General features: G+C 52.5%; 1 protein-coding gene across 2 annotated transcripts in view; it reads left to right on the forward strand.

The window, feature by feature from the left end:
• The window catches only part of LOC107262759 (diacylglycerol O-acyltransferase 1), a 40,401-nt gene that overhangs the window by 10,873 nt on the left and 23,791 nt on the right, over nucleotides 1-5,737 (forward strand). The window lies entirely within an intron of this gene.

Raw genomic sequence — 5,737 nt, forward strand, 5'->3', positions numbered from 1 at the left:
GGGGGGGGGGGGGAGGGGGGGGATCATTATTATTAAAGAGGATCGACGCTGCTTCTGCCACCACGTGCCCTCGTTCAGGTAGCTGCCTTCCGAATCGCCTGTTTTCCGGGGCAAAACGTCATTCGCGCATGTATACTTGTTCACTTTGAAATTCTCCCGACACGTGTTCCCAGGCCAAATGGGATTCACATGTTTATTTGAGATGGAACAATCGGTAACATTTGTGCGGGTGAGCATCGGGAGGCGATGGCAGCGCAGGGCCAGGTGGTCGAAGGGCGTCCAAGGGCGTCGGGACGCGAATAGTCTGACTCCATGGTCTCCTGCTGAACCGGTAAGAGGAGAATCGAAGACGCTCGCGCGGGCCAACGCGTGCGGCGGCTGTTGCAGCCGTCGCAGCTGGTAGTCGCGATGTGGACGCGACGCGTATCGAGTCTCTTGAGATTCGAGGTATTTGCCGATACGACAGAAGGGATCAAAGTTTTTTCCCGATTCGATAGGGGAAAGTGGGGCGGCTCGGTTGGCTCGGGTAGCGCGAGGGCTCGTGTAAATGAAGCGTGGCTTAAAGGTTACTTTATTCAGAGTATACATAAGGGAAGGTAATGCTCAGGGGAAGTACGGCTTAACGGGCTTCATAATTTCGAATCTTTAGTCGGCGTCTCTTCCCTTTGCTTCCCCACAGCCGCAGTCACGCGCGCGCACACATTGCCAGAGCTCGTATCGGTAGAGCTGTTGCCTCTCTCTCCTCTCTCTCCTCTCTCTCTCTCTCCTCTTCCTCCCACGGCCGCCTGCCCTTTTTCTTGCGCGGCCCGCGATGGCATAATTCTCATAGCAAGCGACGAGATTGCTTTTTAAGTGAACTTTGTAGTTGGCGGCTATAGTCAAGGCAACGGCTCTTTCAGATTAGGGGATTAATTATTTGTGGTACGGTTGGATTAGAGTCTTGGCTGCGCGGGACCTTGGAAAGGGGTCGTGCGAGGGCGGGGGGGCAACATGGAGCTCTTGCGATTTATTGGCCGGCTAAAGAGATCCTCTCCTCGCTCTCCAGGAGGAGGCTGATCGATTAATTCGAAATCGCCGGCCGTAACGAGCGACAAAGTTAGCCAAGGAATATCGATGAGGTTTGCCTGAAAGCAAAGAGGCCAGGTACGCTTCCCCTTTCTGGCCTTCACTCTCTCTACCTGTCCATCTACGCGCAGCCCTCGATAACGAGTACTGTACATTATTCCCATGTAGCTGCGTCTGGCTGGAAGGCACCCGCCGACCACGTGCTCATCGCTGATCTATGCTATGTGTATATCTTGTCACGTGATTTTTCGAATCACGGTCCCAAGGCGGCTCCGGTTACCGATACAGATAACGTTCTCGATTTCTGGTTCCCTTCGGGTCGCCACCCTGCTCAGAAGCTACGCTCTTGGGTTGATTCGTACAGTTACGTCAATGCTCTCGTAAGATTTCGTTATTGTTTAGTTGAGGTCGAGGTGCTCGAATCTGCCGTGGGGAGATAGTCTCGACGTACCGAGTTGCCCGGCAGAGGAGAGTACCCGACGGAGACGTCTCCACGGACCGGTAGAAGCCCGGGTGAGATACCGGCGCCCCGCTGGAGATGGTCAGAGGGCTGTAGAGCGGGCGGAGGGAGTTTTGTTACGGTTAAGGGCAGGATAGACAATTAAAATTCGTTCTGATACGTTCTCAATTCGTCGCTCTCTGTCTCTCGCACTATTTGCCGGACTCTTACTCCGACCCTCTCTACCTCAAACCTAGCAGCCTGAGCGGCCGTGCATTTCCGTAACCGTCCGCTCCCGTTCGTGTATCCAGTTGCGTTTGCTGATTTTACGCGACCCCAAAGATCCACAGGATCCGTTAAGCTATCGCCTCGTCTGAATGACGGGTGGACGGCCGAAGGTAACGTAGGTTGGTTCTCGAAGATAGTTCGTTCTCGTATGTTTTGCTATCGGTGTCGGGTCACGAAAAAGAATTACGTTACAATCTATATTTATATATATATATAGATGTATGTATTCGGTTTATTCCATCGGGCAAAACTTTTCTCTCGATTCTCAATAGAATTTTATTGCTCGCTGATTACCTATGTGGACGCGCGGAAATGACTAAGCATTCGTATTACAATGATCTTTTGATTGTCGGGCTAATAATGGAATAATGGAATATAACGGAGATGGGGTGCAGCCGGTCTGCCTGCGAATTTACGATGCGCGTCCGGCAATATTCGAGTACTTGGATCAAGGGTGCGAGCCGTCGCTCAATGAGGATGCATCGATGCAGTTTCCCATTGGACTAGGTTTGCATTAGCGAAGCTCTCGTAAAGCTCGACAACGTCAAACGCGCGTCGCCCGTTTTTTCCGAGATTCGCAACGATGAAATATAAAAAAGCAGGAATTACGCGAGACTCTCTCTCTCTCTCTCTCTCTCCCTCTCTCTCTCGCTGATTCTCTCTTTTCTCCCGTTAGTTGTACGAATGAGATCAGTCCTGGAGGTATAGATATAGTTAAAACTATCTTGTTTCGGTATTCTTGGGAATTTGGACTATCTGCCGTAAGTGGCAGCAGGTCGGCCTTTCAGGACGCTTTCGTGATGCTTTCGTGATGCTTTCGTAACGCATTCAGGACATGGTCCGGTCTTAAAAGAAAGAGGAGATCAGACCGAACGACCGTGCTTCCTACTTTGCTAAAGTTTCGCAGGGCCAACTTAGAGGTTGGCCGTAAAACTGAAAGACACTGCGGCTCCCTTAACTAGCAGAACAATAGTCGATTGTATAACGACGACGACGACGAGGGCGGCTTCTTCGGGAAATTTATTTGGACTCATGAACGTGCAACCTGCTCCTTCGAGAAGATGCTGCGCCGAACGCGAAAGCACCGCTCGTTAGTCGCAAAGTTGCTCTTGTCTCGGCCGGCCCTCCCTCGCAACTTTTCCTCACAAGACCCGATGGCAGCCGACCTGATTACCGGCTCGACCTGTCTGCGCGGCCGCCTGGCCGTGCGGGTGTCACGTGACGCGTGGCAAAGGTCACTCTTGGTCCTCGCAGCACGCGGCGGGCAGGGACGCACCGACGGAACAGGCGACAGACAAAAACAACAAAATACGCAGCGTCCTTTTATATTTCAAATATTTACAAGGTACACGTTCTCGATCGATTGCATTTGAAAAAAAAGCTATTTCTATTCAGACTGATGCCCCCATTCTCGTAGAAACAGCTGGAACTATTGAATTGGCGCCGCAGAGAAATCCGCTGGTTAATTAATCCTAAAGATAATGTCGAAAATCCCGGGTGAGCTTCCATAAATCACGCGGAATTGAACTGGCGAAGTGGTTTCCCGTATTTCAGCTGCACTTCTCGTCTTCGGCGTCTTCTTAGGCAGAAACGATGCAATTGCCGCCTGTCGATCATTCGAAACGTGAAGGCAGACTCGCAATCTGTCGCGGATCCATCGGGTTGTCTGGTTTGGTGAGCTAAACGCCCCCAAACTCTGACGCCAATGCCATCCAACCGAAAGCATCAACCGGCAGGACAGACGCAGCTGCACCTGCATGCGCATGTTGCATGTGCCTGGGTTCAGAGGACAGCAGTGCGCGGCAAAGGAACACATGCGGATGACAAGTGTGCCACTGTAGTAAAGTAAAGACTTAATTAGCACTCTTCATTATTCGTAATTAGCACTTGATGCTGGCTCGAGGCTCTTGTGACGAGGCTTCTTCGCGGTGGTGTAGAAAAGGGGGAGGGCGGAAGGGCAGAGAGAGGGAGAGAGAGAGGAAAAAGGGAAAGAAGGGAAAAAAGGACGCTCGACGGGTAGTGACGTGGCTCTGGTGAAGATCATTCGCCTACCTTCGGCATCTCTCCAATTTTTATCCCTATAGTCTGTAGATTCGTGCGATTCGCGAAGTGGCTCTTTTCACAGAGCGCGTCCCGTGACCTCTGACCCTCGATAAACCGTCGGCCGGGCGCATCGTTCTGGCAGCTGGGTCACTCGATAGATTCGCGTCACCCAAATTTCTCTTTTCTAAAGTCCGACGACTATTTCGGTGGGGATTCCATTAGCGCCTAAACACTGTAGAAGCCGCGAGGGCAGCTGCTGCGTCCACGAGGACCAATCGCAGCGAGCAGCTGCTTTCTCCTTTTTCTCTTGAGCGGCTCGTCGGGACTTTCGTCCTTCAGAGGATCCACTGTACCTGCTAAATTAGCTACCCAGGCACATCATCGAAGGTCATTTTTTGCAGGCGACTCGCTCACTGCAGAAACGTATAAATTCTCCTGGCAAAAGGGGTGCCATTAATTTCTATTAGAGCGACGCGGCTCGACGCGAGCGTCGGATTTGCCGAGAATTCATACATAGGAGCGAGGCGGAGGCGGAGGCGGAGAGGACGAGATACGCAGCTGAAGCGAGCGGAAGAGGCGCAGAATGGAAAAACAAGGAGCAAAGTCCCTTCTGTCTAGCTGGGAATATGAGAATTCATTTGTTTCCATTAATTAGCGTGCTTCGGGACTGGGAATCTCTGACGTCGCGTCCACGTGGGGCCGACTGGCTGTCAGGCCCGACTGTCAATATTCATCACGTGGATCACGCGGATCACGTGGCACAAATGCAAAGAGCACCGAGCGTCGGCTCGCTTTTCCCGGCGCCCTGTGCAATCATTCTTCCGTGCGCACAGCATCCATGCGCGGTCCAGGAGTGAGACGATCCGAGAGAGAATCTCGAGCAGCGGAACGGGTGCGGTTCACGCGGTCGGAATCTGCGAGGAAGAGATTATAAGGACCGGAAATAAGGACTTTGTAATTAGTACTCTTGCCCTCCTACCTCCTCCTTGCGGTTACGTGCGGATGGACCCATAAGACGGCGGATCGACAGCGGACGCTCCCTACGTGCATCTCCACCAAGTCTACAAGTCTACTTCCAGCCTACGCACCCACCGCACGTCCCTCCTCTCGCTGATTCTCACTAATTGGATCTTGGCTGGCCTTTCGTTTGCTCGCCTAAAAAGGAATCTTCAAAGATACTTCAGGACCAGTTCGAACGAATGAATATTGTAACTTTTTCGAAGGTCGTGGCCCAGACTCGTGCCGTGTCACCCCTGACGCTCGGCTGCCTCTTCCCATCCCTTATGGGTTCGCTCCTCCGACCACTTTGAGACGCGGCAGCTGGCAGCTCCGCCGAAACTCGACGGCGAGTGGCGCTTTGGGAATCCTCGGGATGCGCGATGGACCCGCGGGCCAGAAGATGCTCGAGCTTACTTATCGGGCGGCTGCATCTTCGCAGAGGTTATTTAACTTTTGCAATATTTTATCCTGTCGGGCCGCAGGCTAGGCCGGCGTATCTCGTTCGCGCGTAACACCTATAGCAGCCTATTGGTAAGGAGCGAGCCGAACGGAAGGGCGAGGAGGACCGAGTCGGATGAATCTGCACTCGCAAAAATATCCCAGAAGAAAGTGAAGCGAAGGGATGGAATTTTTTAAGTTTTTCTGACCCTCCGAGGATCCCAGATAGCCTTTGACAATTCGATTCGCGAATGCGCCGCTGATTTATTGACGATTTTTACAGTCGCGTCAGTTTCATCCCTTCATCCCTTCATCCCTTCGTCAATGACCAGCCGACAGCTTCGATTCTTGCCATTCTCTCGCTGGACATCCGTACGTTTTGATATCGCCTTTTTCGTCACTCAGGCTCGAGGCTATTGAGCCAGGCTCTCGATCACTGGCCTCGCGTTTGCCCCCCCCCCCCCC

The sequence above is a fragment of the Cephus cinctus genome, unplaced genomic scaffold (assembly GCF_000341935.2).
Source record: "Cephus cinctus unplaced genomic scaffold, Ccin1 Ccin1_scaffold0126, whole genome shotgun sequence".
Lineage (NCBI taxonomy): Eukaryota > Metazoa > Arthropoda > Insecta > Hymenoptera > Cephidae > Cephus > Cephus cinctus.